Here is a 15,667-nt window from a genome sequence, read left to right on the forward strand (position 1 = left end):
TGCTCACCACCCACTACCTAACCGCAGCCCTCTGCCAGAATTACACCTGCCAAGGAGATTGCATCTGAGTTTACCTCCTATGGCTGTATATTAAAATCTTGACAGAATGTAATCTTGGAAAGGAGCGGGTTAGAAAGGAGGGCAGCATGGCAGGTGATCATGGGGAGGGGGTGGTGTCTCTGAGACAGAGAGTGAGAAGATGTATCTGGGCTGGTCAAGGAGTGACAGGAGGAAGGAGTGGAGCGATTTAGGTTCCAATACTCAGGGCAGAGTGACTGACTGCACCTCACCAGGTGGGGAGTGTTTTCCTTTGCAGTGTCCTACCCCCTACCTTTCTGAGAGACACCGCAGCTTCTGTTCAGGCAGATGTGCTAAGACCCAGTGACAGATGTGCTCATCATTTAGAATCTTCAAATGCTCGGTGAGCACAAGATGCTGCCAGTAATATTATCATAAACAAAAGCTAGCCCAGCCTGGATTGCTTTCTCTTGTACTCTCTGTGTTTTTGTTTTGGTTGGTTGGTTGTTATTGGTTTGTTTGTTTTTTGTCACCAGAACTAAGTGTAATTTGGAGCTATATGTCATTGCTCACAGCCTCTTTCACCAGTCAGGAAATGGGAGTGTAGAGGGGGTCTGAAAGAAACTGGCCTGAGTGGGGCTGGGCTGGAGTGCTTGCCTGGCATACACAAAGTCCTGAGTTCAATCCCCACTTAGCACTCTGGAGGCGGAAGCAGGAGGAATAAGGGTTAAAGGTCATCTTCAACCACATAGTGAGTTTGTGGTCAGCATGGTCTACATGAGACGCTGTCTTAAGAAAGAGGGATGAGGATGGGAGGAGAAAGAAAATAAGAAGTAAGAAAGGAAGGCAGGAAGCAAAAAAGAAACTGGCCTGAGATCACACAAAAAAATGTATAAACATTCTAAGCATACATTAACAAAAGTTGATTACATCTCAGTTCATAAAACATTTCCCAATAAATTTCAAGGAATCAGAATTTTTCAGACTGCATTTTTCTCACCACAGTGCATTAAGCTAAAAGTCAATCACAGAAAGATTTCTGTTTGTTGTTTGTTTGTTTTCATAGTATTGCGAGATTGTTGTTGTTGTTTTTTTCTTACAAACACACTACTAACTCACTCATGGGTCAAAAAGAAATGACAATAGAAATTATAAAATAGTTACAAATGAACAATCAAGGAAATATTAAATATCAAAAGTTATGGAATACAGCCAAAACAACACTTAGAGGGAAATTTATGGTCGCCGGTGCTTATATTAGAAAAAAAAAAAAAAAAAGAAAAGGGCTGAAAATTAATGAATGGCCAATGTATCCAACGTAAGCACAACAGTAGTCATGAATCAGCCAGCATATGACCAGAACTCTGGTCATAGATACAGCTTGGCCCAGGGTCCCTCATTCATAGTACTGTATTACAAACATGGCTTCAGTGCTGTTTCTCATAATACGCTCAGAGCCTAGAAATTGTGTTTCTCCAGACAGAGTTGAGGAGTTAAGCCTACAGGGCATCTCTGTATCAGAGTGTGATGATAACCCTCCTTCACCCATCCTTCCCTCTGTCTCCGTGTAGACTGAATGAACACTTGCTCAAATCAGCCGCTGCTGCTACCTTCCTGGCAAAACCGAGCCTCGGCTTAGGACCCGCTGTAATGCTGTGGCTCCTCCAGGCCACCCCTCCCCCTCGCTCCTGCACCACCCCTCAGCTCCCAGAATCTTCTCTGACAACTTGTAAGAAAAGCAACCCTCATCAACAATGACTGATCTCTCTTTTGTCTTTTCCAACAGGTAGACTGAAATTACCATGTGTCCAAATTAAAATTGCGTACTTCAAGGATTATTTGAAGGACTATTCTTAGACCCTTTTAAGAAGATTTTTTAAAAAAGTGAGTCAATTTTTTTTCTCCCCACTTCAGAGTATTTATGACTTAAGTGAATGTTATGGGTGCTCCTCCCTCCTCCTACCACTTAAATATGCACTAATAGGTAACTTCATCTGCATTTATTTTATATTAAAGGTTGTTCTCCCCCCCCCCCCGAGAACAATGAGCAGTGGACATGCGTTTATTGCTATAGTGATTTGCATTTGCATATATTTCACAGGCTTATGGAATTTCAGAGCTGAAAAGGTGTTAGAAGTGTGGAGCCTTTTCTCACTGTCAGAGTGGAGATTCCCATGGGTGTCTGGGCCGGACCTGGAGAGTTCCAGGAACCGCTGGGGAAGCTAGTGTCTATCCAGTCTGGAGCCTTTCAGAGCATTCTCTCAACTACCTGGTTTCGAAATCCACTCCTCCCCCTCCCTTCTTACCAAACCTTCCCTGGAGGACAATGCTAACCACGGTTGTGCAGCAAGAGCGCTTCCCACGCCCCCCCCGACCCCCCACCCCCAAACAATTTTTTATCAACCCCCTTGTTCCTCCAGGGATTCCACACAGTTTCACTTCCAGCACAAGGCCTGCTCAGTTTGTCTTTCCAACCCAGTCAATGTCACCTTAAAAATGGAGGCAGCCTAGAACACAAACTGCAGGGCACCGGCAGGCAGGAGGGGCAGCACGGAGGCAAGCCTGCCTTCTTACTCCAGTTTTGCTCATGCTGAGCCTGCAGGAAAGCTACTGGGTTATTCTGAGCTTGGAGAAAAGGAGGAGATTGGGGTGGGGTGGGTGAGATGTTCCCACAGGTGCCGCTCCCTCCGTCCAGACGGTTTTGCTGACTCATAGTAAGGAAGTTGCTGCCCCCAGCAGTCTCGGGCCCTGGAGTGAGTCAGGAGTTGCTGTCAGTGGGACGGAGATCCAATCCTGGCTTTTAAGGCTTGCTGACTGTGTATGTGGCTTTACACTGTCGCTTCTCATCTCCAAAGTTCTTTCTCTTCACTTGTGAAATGGGGATGCTAATGCCTGCCTGTCAGAGAGGCTCTACGCTGGGGTAATGTGCATGTGGCACTTGGTGCACCAGGAGACCCGCAATCAGGGAGAGAGTCCTTGAGCTCATTAACTAGTGATGGGATTACTGGGCTATAAGGGAAGACAAGACATGGTGGTGACTCTAATTTTAAAAAGGAACAAGACGATATAGCAGGCTTATTAGGCATAAAGGAGAAATGTTCAGACCTGATAAACTCCCATGCACACATAACCCCAAGCCATGAAAACGGAAGAAGTTAAAACTCAGAATCTCATAAGGATAGATTGATTGCTATGGAAACACAGAGTTGAAAAGGAAAAGGAAAATTGAAGGTGGGTCCCAGAGCTACTACCCATAGCCAGGGTAACATCTCTAGTCCTCTCAGCAGCAAGAACTCGTGTCCCTGGAATAGGGGGTCCTAGACGAACAGATAAGGGCTGTGTAAAGCATTGTGTCTTTATGTGTGTTTAGAAGGCTTTTAGGAGAGCTGTAAACTGTAAAATGCCCCCATGCTTTGTGCTTTTGAATTATTCATGCTTTAGGGACTCTTAAATATTTTCAAAGCGGCAGAAGGTAAAATTCAGATGAGTGTGTGATGTACCGTTTGAGTACAGCCCAGAGATGGTTCAGAAAAATGGCAGCATGCACACATACATGTACATGTCTATGTGTGTCCAGATGGTCATGCATGTGCATCTGTGTGTATGCACACAGGGTTTGTATGTGTGCAAGAGAACTTCCAGCCCTTTTAACATGACCAGTCTCCATACAGTGTCTGGTTCCCACCAAGAAGTACAACCCGGGCCACACATTCAGTCAGTCTGTCTCCTTAGCGAGCTACGTCAACTGCCTGCCTTTGTTATCGTGGGTTAAATAGGGTCACCCCTGCCTCTGCCTTCCTGAAGCTTTGAGTCTGTGGAGAAAGCTACCCTGAAGAGTTGAGGGGCTGGGGAGACTGCTTGGAATGACCTTTTACCTGAGAAAGTACCCTGGTGGTGGGAAAGCTGGGATCCCGTGGCCACCAGCTGCTGGCAGAGCTATGAATGTCATCCTTACTTGTTGGGTTTGGAGGACTTCTGGGCGTATCTTGGATGCTTAGGACCATTTAAGGACCTAACCCTGTCTGTAGGTGAAGAGCGATATGGGAAAACATGCCCCTATCTCTGCTGAGGTAAACCCACAACTTGTTCATTCCCAAAGTCCCTTCCCTGAGTCTGGGCTGCGGGAATGGCAGACCTGAATTTCAGGAGAATTGGATGTTGTTGTTGTCGTTTATGGTAGAAAATGGATTTGTTAGTTGGTTTTAACTAAATAAAAGTAATATCCTGGTCTTTGCTCTTCAGACAGCTACTGCCTGCAGACACGGAAATGTTCTGAGTGCTATAGAGCCAATTGGGCCTTAGGGGCAATCCAGATCCATGGAAGCTGCACAATCAATTTGTGCATTTCCACTTCCAAATTATGGCTGGTGATCCATTTGCAAGTTATGAAATTAATTTGGTGATTCAAGACCATCATTTATTAAAATTAAATAGAGTATTGCTTTGTTTCATTGAAATGGGTTCTCTATGTTGTCCAGGCTAGCCTGGAACTTGTTTTTCTCCTGTCTGAGCTTCCCCTCCTGAACACTGGGATCATAAGCTCACCCCACCATGCTTGAGCAGAGATTCCTTATCTGATATGTATGCTGTAGGAAATAATTAACTCTTTATGTAAATCAATAAGAAAAAGACAAGCATGTCATAAAAAAAATAGACAAAAGGCTTAGATACTTCCAAAAAGAGGGTAGCAAAATAACCAATACCAATATGGAAATACCACCATTCTTGAGAAAATGGTACGTGAGCCCAACTATGGAATGCTACCACTACCATTCTCCCATTAGAAAGGCTTATGTGGAAGAGATGGACTTTACCCAGTGTCTGTGGCCATGCAAAACTACTGGTGTACACTCTCGGTGGTTGGATTGAATTGGGATACAGACTTTGGAACACTGTTCAGCAGTCCCAACCACTCAGAATACAGGCAGGAAAGCAGTTTCAGTCCATAGAACATACGCATGAAGTCTACACATGGGTGCATATGATATAAAAACTGCATGGCACACACAGTAATGCCACACACATGATACACTCATCCCGTAATGGACAAGATGCAGTCTCTTCCCACAGTGGGCAGTGCATTCAGCAGAGCTAATGACCCTCCATGCATAAAACACAGAAGCCAGACACGGTCCTTCATGGCTCCCTTTTGTAAAGTACAAAAGCAGGCAAAGCAGATACCTTATACGTCTGGGGAGTGAGTGAATACTCTTAGGGGAGGATCTGGGGTTTTGGAGAGAATGTGAACTGCTTCCAAGGTACTAATGTTGTTCTGCCCTTTGACCTGAGGGCTGCTTGCCTGGGGACTTTTGTTTCTCAGCCCTTGGACCCTAAATATTAAACTAGGGTCCTTATACTTTATACTTCAGTGGCAAACTGTGTATGTGGGAGACAGAGAGGGTGAGAGAGAGAGAGATAGACAGACAAAGACAGACAGACAGACAGAGACAGACAGACAGACAGACAGACAGACAAAGAACATTACTAAGTTGTCATTTGGCCCTTAAAAGTCACTCTGGAGTGAGGTCGATGTGCCGATATCACTGGACCTGGCTTCCACGGGTGTTTGCAGTTTTTGAAACTACATCAAGCTGCTGAGTTCTGATGGGTTTCCTCTACTGCACTTATGTCACACTTTAAGACATGCAAGTGGCACTGATGGAGGAAACATGGTGGGTCACAAAGGTTGGCATTGTTCGGTAGCACTGCGGATTGGTGCCTCACCCTATGCATGTCCGCAAAGTTCAGGTGTCAGTCCCAAGCTGGGGGTGAGAGCCACCAATGTAATGTAAGCTTCCATTTTTAGATGGAGAACTTGATACCCAAAAGAAGAATTAAGAGCAGAGCTGGGGTAGCACAGAGCTAGGCCGCAGTCTCAGGGCCTCTTGTCACTATGAATGGCAAGTGTGCAGGCACTTTTCACCACATGGGCGTGGGTGTCATGGTGAGGACACCTTTCTCAAGGGAGGTGGCCCTGCACAAGTTGGCAGCAGGGAGGGTGTTGGAGGGGTCTCTGGCTCCCCAGAATTTCTTTCTCTCTTCCTTCTTGCTTCCTCTATCTGAATCTGTTCTTGGTTCACCAGTGCACTCAATCACTTTTCCATGTGTGTAGAACAGCCTCCATGCCAAGGTGGAAAACTGGAAAGAAAACAAGCAAGGTAACTGAAGAGACAATAAAGCACATTTCCAACCAGTTTGTGTTTTTGTTGAAGAATTTTGGGCAACAGGGCCTCTGCTCTGGGCCTGGGCAAACTTTCTGGCTGAAGGCAGGTTTATGCAAAGGGCCTGGAACTCTCCCAAGAAAGATGATGGATGTCATTAGCCCCTTGCCAATCCTTCTAACAAGGATCCTGCAGTACACGCCGCATAGGATCTCTTTACCCAGGCCATGTGTCTACCTGCACAGATTCAAGGGAAGTATCGTGTGGAGTCTCCCCGGCTGCTATTGAGAGGGCCAGAGAGGGTTCCAGAGATGTTGAGCTGGAGCTAAAGACCAAGGATCAGGAACGTGCCTGCATGAAGATGCTGAAGAATCGCCATTGTTTATACCAGGACGCTGCCTGCAGTCCATGTAGGGAAAAGAGGCAGAGGAAACTGAGGTGGGCAGAGCCAGGTGCTGATGGAGCCTTCCTGAGTGATGAGGAAAACCTCACCAGAGACTTCCAAGGCAGGAAATGCCTGTCACCTAGGAGACAGGCTAAAACGATGCAGGCAGATGCTGCTGGGAGTGGTGGTACAGGTCTGACATGACGCTCTACAGCACTCACTCGCTTATGCCATCCTTGAAGACCTAGGCGGCTGTAGGTCTGGATGAAGGCCAGAGATAGAGAGATGAGTAAGAGGTTCCCCAGCCTCACATCCCTGCCAGGGACCCAGCACCCCAAAAACCAGACACAATTCAACATCATCATTATTCTAGAACAAATGTCCTGAACTGTTTCTAGCATACATCAGTCATGCAGAATAGTTTTTCAGGTAGGGGTGTGTGTGTGTGTGTGTGTGTGTGTGTGTGTGTGTGTGTGTGTTGTTGTTGTTGTTGTTGTTGTTGTTGGATGATCTAAGAAGCACCATCCACTGAATCCATTTAAGGAGGTGTTGACACTACCAGCATGCTAAGGTTCTGAGAGAGCCTGCAGTGAGGGTGCTAGGATTGTGCCAAACTTAATTGCCCTGAAATCTCCGTAGTTCCTGTCTTGTTACACAAATCCCTCTGTTCCTCTCCTAGAAAAGTCCATCCTTGAGAAGGCCTGAAAGCTGGTTTGGAGAGCTGAAAAAAGAGAAAGGGAAAATGTGCATATTATGTAAGGCCCAGGCTGCCCCAGGAAATGCTCATAGGATTGTAAATGAAGTGCTGGCTGCTGTGTTCCCTTGCTGAGGAGACCTTGAAGTTCTCAGCAGAGGCAATGGCATTGCAGTGTAGCTTTGGTGGCCTGATTCAGGGCCTCTGCCCTCGCTCCCTCACCTGCCTTCTCTCTCCCAGCTACTCAGGAAAAGGCAAGGGCAGAAGTAAAATGGTCAATCCAGGCATGGAAATATATACCTGGAATCCCTGCCTTCCAGACACGACAGCAGGAGGACCTCAAGCTCAATGCCAGCCTGGGCTACATTGGAAGATTCTATCTCTAAACACATCATCATCACCATCATCATCATCACCACCATCATCATCATCATCATCACCATCATCAAGGAAAATGGTTTAAGGGCAGTACACACTGGAGCCAGACCACCTGAGTGTGAACTCATGCTGTTTCTCCTTTCTAGTTCCTTAGACAAGCTGTCCAGGTACCACCTCTGCAAAAGCAGTGACCAGCTCCATAGTGGCCAGGAAGAAGTGTGTTCATCTGTTCCTTAGGGGGCTCCAACATGAAACAACCAGTGTAGGTATAAGAAACCTTTCCTGGGTGCCCTTTCCAGCAGCTGCTGGCAGCCCGAAGAATCCCCTACTCGGAGTGAACCACCTGCGAATCCACTTTTCTCTTCAGTCTTAGGAAGGGCCGAATGCTCCTCCATCCTTTACAATAGGCAGAACTGCTCCAAGTCAGGGCTTAAGTTCCACTCCTGGTTTTCAAAACTGGAGCAGCTGCCAGGGAGCTTGGTCCCAGGGACTCCGGTGCATCTATTATTAATTTTCTGCAAGCAGCCGTTGGCCTCCCAGACAAGCTTCTGTCTGTAGACGACTGTAGTCCTCTCCGAACACTCCTGTCCTTAGTACTCCTCATGAGGCCTCATAGGAAGCAGCCCTCCCTGACCCCCGCCCTCCAGGGAAGGAGGACTGTGGTGTAAACAGTGAGCCAAGAGCCCAGGATGGTCATACTGGATCTGACCTATGGAGACAGGAGGTCTTGTTTGTTTGTTTTGTTTTGTTTTGTTTTTCTCTTCACACCTCCTGCCTCATACGCGGTGCACAGGTGGAGCTGTAGAGATATCCTTGACAGCAAGATCCCATACCCTATTAATCAAAGGGCTGTGATGCCATCCACAGTGTGCCATGCATCCGTCATTTCTCTGTGTAGCGTCACCAGGGAAACACAAGCAGTGGTCTTCCTTATCTTCCAGTCTACCCTCCCCAGTCACTGAACTGCTTCTCTGTGTACCCTGGGGCACATATGTTCCTTTAAAGTCACCTTTGGGTCTCTCACTTAGCTGTTGAGCCTCTGATTTTGCCCCTGGACTGTACTCTCGCAGGGATAGGGGCCTGTTCATCTTCTAACATAGTCAGCACTGTAAATCTCCCCCCAGCGATCACCACAAGGGTGCACTTTACCACCCCCGGCTTCCTCTCTCCTTTGCCTTCTTGCCTTCTCCCGTTCCGCAATTCCTTTATTTTTGTTAATTATATTCGAAAGGGAGTTAGCTTCACCTCGCCGAACATTTCTCTAGAGGAACTCATAGGCCCACTGTGGGAAGAAAAGGGGACAAATAGGCAACATCTCAATGCCAGCCCCTGCTGCTTCATCTCTCCTAACAGGAAACCAAAAGAAAAGTCTTCTATGATAAAAGAACTTCGATAACGTCAATCTATTCTTATAGCCTTTCTCTCCCTCTCTTATTTCTTTTCAAAACTGTGCCAAGTGGCCCACATATGTTCAGTCATAACAAGCAGGGCGTTGTCCTCATTTGTAGCTGCAGAAGATGGTCCCAGTTAGCTCAGAAGCTTACCCACGCTGGACACACAGCCAGCGTCCAACAGATCCAGAGTCCATGAGAGTCGCCACATTCTGGTCTCTGTATGGCCACCTCCCACCTCCCACGTCCTACGTCCCACGTCCCACGTCCCACCTCCCACGTCCCACGTCCCACCTCCCACCTCCCAGGGGCCTGTGGTCCTCGGCCAACCTTTGTCTCTGCCATGGGCACAAGTGCCAAAGATAGGCCACTCGGGCTTAATTGGGCACCACTTGGCTGTAGGAACAGGCCTGTCATTCCTGAGGTTTCCTGGCTGAGCTGGAGTGTGTTGTTCATTAAAGAAGCACCAAATCTGTGCAGCACCAGGGGAAAGCTGGCTGCCCCCACACAGTGCCCTATGCCTAAAGTGAAGTCCTGTGTGACCTGGAGCACTGGGTCCCCAATCCTGTCCCAAATGTCAGGAATTTCTTCCAAGGACATCCTAGACAGACCGGGGAAAGAAGGCCTAATCTAGGCAGTGTCTATCTCGTCTTAACTTTTACTATCTCTCCATTGTCTTTTTTTTTTCCCCCACATGGGACATTTTGACTTTCACTTTGGGATAAAGTCAGCCTTGTTTTAACAATAACATAACTAGAATGGAAGATGGAGGGTGGGGCTAAATTCTCACCCTAACACCCTCAATAATTTTAGGCACTTCACATGGCCTCTATAAGTCTCAGTCTTTCCATCTTTAAAATGGGTATTTTAGATGCTACAATCTCTGCCTTGACAAGCTTGATAATTGAAAAGCTCTAATTTGGGAGCCATTAAGTTCCTGAACTTAAATGCCAGCTCTGCCCCTGCTAGTGTGTGACCTGGAACAAGCCATGGGAGTTCTCCCTGATTCCATGTGGTTATCTGAATATTGAGATGTTAAGAATGCCTATCTCATAGGCTTGTGGTAGGGACGGATGCCCAGCACACAGCACGTTGTTGACTGCGGCTGTTATCATCATAAATCCGTACGGTGTGCGTCTGTACTTTTGTTTGCCAAAGCAGATCCACAGTCTCCTGCTGGGTAGCATTTAATCCTTTTGCTTTCATTGGTTCAGGAAATAGAGGACAGAAAGCTCTTATACATCTAGTAATGGTTGACGTGAACGTGTGCAGATCACAATAGCTCCCATGTATACTGTGCAAGGCATTGACACATATAGACAGTGCTTAGATAAATAACATACAGCTTCCCAAATCATGCCAGTAGCAATGTGTCTCCCAGCTAGAAACCTCCAATCTGGATTATTGGGTTTTTTTTTCTTCCATTTTGTTTCATGCCCACAATAGGTGCTAAGTTAATGATTGAAGAGACAAGTGTATGCATGTTTGGATGGATGGATGGATAGGTAGATGATGGTGAGTGGGTGGGTGGGTAGATAGATGAATCTATTTTATATGTGATTCTTTGTCTTAAGCAGGGTAGTAAGTGTGTATGTATGTGTGTGTATGTGCGTGTATGTGTGTGTGAGAGAGAGAGAGAGAGAGAGAGAGAGACAGAGACAGAGACAGAGACAGAGACAGAGACAGAGACAGAGACAGAGACAGAGACAGACAGACAGACAGACAGCATTTACAGACAAGGCTCCAGCTATTTCTTTTGCAGGGAAGTAGATGGCCATAGCCTTGTATTTGCATATCCCTCCCACATCTGTTAGCATGTAGGGTCATTTTTCAGGAGTCTTCTCAGCTGTCCACCTTTGACAACAGATATGAACTCCTCTGTTTCTCCCATGCCTTCCTTCTCCAACAATGACCATTTTGTGCTGGGAATATCGCTGCGGCTGCCTCTTTCCCAAGGCTCCAAAGCTGGTCTGGCTTTTTATCATCAATGTTCTTGATGGAGGAGGGGTCCCAGACAGTTGGATTCAGGCAGTGGTGCCTGCGGCCTGGTGCCAGCTGACAACTCATGCTAAGATAGGTCACTCAGGTCTGCTCTGGGATACAGGCAGCCTGGTTATCCAGCTGTTTGCAGCTGTTGCCTTAGAAGACACCAAGCCATTTTCCCAGAGAGTTTTCTGGAAACCCAGGGGATGATGGGGATCTGGAGGGGATGGTTAAGGCATGGCAAAGTGGTGTGCAGCTATTCTCTGAGTGTGAAGAACCTTGTCCCACAGGGCAAAGGGCTGCACAGGCCACACTGCCACTTAGAGAGCCAACTTCCTAATGGGATTAAAATGCCAACACCCTGCCTCTGAGCACATTTAGGAACACATTGGCTTGAGTTGCTTAATGAGCGTTAATCAGAAATCTGAGGTCTGGGCAGGCGCCTAGCTGATGTCTAGTTGATTAGAATACTGAATGTGCTGCCCTTTGAAAGCCAGCAGTTGTTAGAGACCAGGCTCTGGGCTCCATTTAGAGAATTCCTTGTAACCCTATATTCTGCCAACTACCAAACATTTTAAGTGATCTGGTACAGGATGACTGGGACGGGGGAATTGGTAACAAAGACAAAACTGGTGATAATTGCCACAGTAGTAAACAATGGCTAGCAAACCTGGCACCCATGAGAAACACTTGGTTCAGCTGTTGCGTGGAGATATTTCTTTTTCCTTTTCTTTTCTTTTTTTTTTTTCAGAGATGGGATCTCATGTAGTCTAAGGTGACCTCAAACTTGCAGTATAGCCCAGGTGACACCTGCACTCCAGATCCGCCTGCTTCTACCTCCCAAGTTGCTAGGAGTATAGGCATATGCCACCACGCCCAGGTTATGCTGTACTGGGGATTAGGCTTGGGGTTCCATGCATGCTAAGCAAGCCCTCTACCAACTGAGCCACATCTTGAACCCCTTTGGATGGCACGTTCATGGTTCTCTTTCTTTAAACACAGAGGTCTAGGACACTATCTGCCATTCGAAGGTGTTGTAGGGTACCCTGCTCCCCCCCCCCCGCCCCCGGCTCGCAGCAACATTGGGAACTGTGGTTCAGTCGGTTCAGGCATGCTGCACTACAGTGTGCCTGACTGCCACTTCCTAACGGGTACAGCTGTGTGCCTGCTGCTTAGCCTCTGGGCTTCAGTTTCATCATCTCTAAAACGGGATTGGGCAAAATGGCAGCAGGGCTATAGGAAGCAATACAAAAGTTGAAATTGACAATACAATTACAGCGTGACCCAGCAACTCTGCTTCTGAGTAATAAAAGAAATAAAAAGCAGGACCTTGAGAACACAGTCTATGCACCCACACTCTTAGCACAATTCACAAATCCAAAGGTAGACCCCCCCTAAGCTCCTGCTAACAGATGACTCGTCTCGGCAGAGCTATACCATGCAATGCTATTATATTTGTGGGGTTGGTGGTGGTGGTGGTGGTGGTGATGGTGGTGGTGGTGGTGGTGATGGTGGTGGTGATGGTGGTGGTATAGGTTTCTCTTTGTTTTAGCCCTTGCTGTCCTGGAACTCACTTTGTAGACCAACCTCACTGAGATCCACCTGTGTGATGCATATCATGAGGGACCAGAATAGTCAGAACCATAGAGGAGAGAGGAGTGGGGGTTGTTGGAGGCTGGAGGGAGGGAGGATGGGGCTTTAACTATCTCACAAGTTCAGAGTCACTGCTGGGGAGGTTGCAGGGGTCCTGGAGCAGGACAGGAGCACTATAGGCACAACTAAGTCTTAGAGCCACAGCTGGATCCTTGAAAACTACAAACAAGGTGAACCGTACACTGTGGGTATTGTATGTTGGTTTTTATTTTACTTTGTGAGTATGTGTGTATGCAGTGTGTGAGTGTGCATATGTGTGAATGTGTGTAAATGTGTGTGAGTGTGTGTATGTGTATATTTTCATGTGTGTGTATGTGTGAGTGTGTGTATGTGTGTATTTGTGTGAGTGTGCATATGTGTGAATGTGTGTAAATGTATGTGAGTGTATGTATGTATATATTGTCATATGTGTGTATGTGTGTATGTGTGTGAGTGTGCATATGTGTAAATGTATGAGTGTGTGTATGTATATATTGTCATGTGTGTGTATGTGTGAGTGTGTATGTATGTATGAGTGTATGTGCATCTGTGTGTGTATGTGTGAGTGTATGTGTGCAGGGGCACACATGCTCCAGCATGCTTGTGAAGGTATAAGACTTCTGGGAGCTGGTTGTCTCCTTTTACCAGGTTCTATGTCTCCTACTGTTTCTGCTGCTGCCCTGTGTACTTCAGCCCAGCTGGCCCATAGCTCGCAAACTGCTGCAGGAGAGCTGGGATTGCAGATGTGAGGCACCACACCCAGTTTTTAAATGTCTTACTTTATTTTATGTGGATCAGTGTTTTGCCTCCATCTATGTCCTCACACTTCAAGCTTCACGAGACCAGAAGGCGGTGTCAGAGCCCCTGGGACTGTGGTTGTGAGCTGCCGTGTGGGGGCTAAGAATCAAAGTAGGTGTCCTGAAAGAATAGCCAGTGCTCTTAACTGCTCGGCTCTCTCCCCAGCCTCCCCATTCAGTCTCTTGCAGGTTCTGAGGATCAAATTCCAACCGCCAGGCTTGCATGGCAAGTGTCTTTACTAGATAAACCGTCTCACTAAGCCCGTAGCTTAATTTGTTAAAGTTCGGCATACTATATCTACCCCTCAAAGACCCTTTGAGGAGGGTACCCAGCAGGACATGGAAATGGCTTAGCATAGCTTCTGATACCGCGCCTGTACTTAAACATCCCTTTGTCTTCTCTTCATCATTTGCTAGGTGCTTTTGAAAGAATTTGTCAACCTAGGATCTTTACACGTATCTCCCTATCTGCACAGATGTGTCTAGAGGGAGGAAGGAAGGAGACACGTGTTTGTAGAGAAAAAGCACAAACACTTGTGTGTGTTAGTTTGAGGGTGACTTGCCCCCATGGGCCATAGGGAGTGGCGCTATTAGGAGGTGTGGCCTACCTAGAGGAAGTGTGTCACCATGGGGGTGGACTTTGAGGTCTCACAGGCTGTGGCTATGCCAGGTGCGGCACACAGTCTCCTTTTGCTGCCTGTAGGTCCAGATGTAGGACTCTCAGCTCCTTCTCTAGGACCATGTCTGCCTGAATGTCACCATGTTTCCTGCCATGACAATAATGGGCTAAACCTCTGAAACTCTAAGCCAGCCCCAATTAAATGTTTTCCTTTATAAGAGTTGCTGTAGTCATAATGTCTCTTCACAGCAATAGAAATCCTAAGACAACTTGCATACCCACAAGAGGTTTAAGTTTAGAGACTTCTCAGAGTCACAGAACTAAGGCAAGGCCCATCAAGGCTTGCCTCAACTCACCCTTCTGAGGGAAGTAGCTGCCACTCTTCGAAGGGAATGTTCAAAAAGTCACACTTGCCTATTGACTTGAATGTCATTTCAGACAGTGGGAAACTTCACTGAGGCTCTTCCCAAGAGTCCTCAAGCAAAGTGAATTCTTGATTAAGCCAAAACCTTGTCTGGCTTTCACCACACAAGCCTTCCTTGTGTCCATGCTTCTATTAAGCCAAGCCCAGTGATGCTCACAGCAGCAAAACATCAGCGTCTTCAGGAGACTGGGATTGCTTGACACTAGACAGGCTCCAAATCAGCCTTGAAAAAAGCCACCTGCCTACCTAAGTCAAGCAGGAAAGAGTGATGCCCCTCAGGTCCAAAGGAATGTCCATTTCCCTCACAGTATGTCTAGAGCATGCCTGGCTCTACGATAAAGAGAGCTGGTGAAAGGGAAAACCATGTGGGTGTAGTGTGGTCAGAACCCCAAGGGTGTGGTTCCTGCCAAAGTCAACATTAAGATTGGGGCTTTATTACAATGAATGAATTAAATTGGACAGCAAATTGGATCGCTACATTTTCAACATTATCATAGAAAATTAAGTAGTTACCTTGGATAGCTAAGTAAAGATGATGGTGGTGATGATGATGATGATGATGATGATGATGATGATGATGATGATGTCGACGACGTTGTGGTGATAATATAAAAGACAACTTGAACAGCTAACGTGGAGAGAAAATTGGATCTCCGCTCCCCAGAAATGTTTTTTTTTTAAAGATGTATTTATTTATTATGTATACAGTGTACACCTGCAGGCCAGAAGAGGGCGCCAGATCTCATTCTAGATGGTTGTGAGCCACCATGTGGTTGCTGGGAATTGAACTCAGGACCTCTGGAAGAGCAGACAATGCTCTTAACCTCTGAGCCATCTCTCCAGGCCCCAGTAATGTTTTAATTGTACTTGCCGTAGGCATGATCTAAGGTTACCACGTTATACACGTGGCCCTGCTTTTCTATAAATAAAGAGTCAAAGAGATGTTGCTGTCTCTGTTGCCAATATGGAACTCTGAGACCAGGTGGCTTGTGTGTCTAAGACAACATGGTCAATGCTGCCTAGAAATGAACCAGGAAGTCTACCTGGCCCCAGGCTCCAGGGTGTACATTTACTGTGTCTTGAATAAAATCACAGCTAATTATGAATCTTCATAAACAAAATGATTTACTTGCTTTAGAGGAGGAGCCATTTAAGAAGTAACACATTGCATAAAGTCCTGATTAT

The 15,667-nt window shown here is 46.6% G+C and overlaps 1 protein-coding gene across 11 annotated transcripts in view; it reads left to right on the forward strand.

Moving 5' to 3' along the window:
• The window catches only part of TENM4 (teneurin transmembrane protein 4), a 720,654-nt gene that overhangs the window by 298,887 nt on the left and 406,100 nt on the right, over nucleotides 1-15,667 (forward strand). The window contains exon 4 of one of the 11 annotated variants that reach the window (XM_084773617.1): nucleotides 1,805-1,902. The exons of the other annotated variants lie outside the window; for them this stretch is intronic. The gene's annotated coding sequence lies outside the window, so the exon portion shown is untranslated. The remainder of the gene's footprint in view (nucleotides 1-1,804; nucleotides 1,903-15,667) is intronic. 11 annotated transcript variants of the gene reach the window in all.

This window comes from Acomys minous (assembly GCF_964271855.1).
Source record: "Acomys minous genome assembly, chromosome: 2".
NCBI classification, from domain to species: Eukaryota; Metazoa; Chordata; class Mammalia; order Rodentia; family Muridae; genus Acomys; species Acomys minous.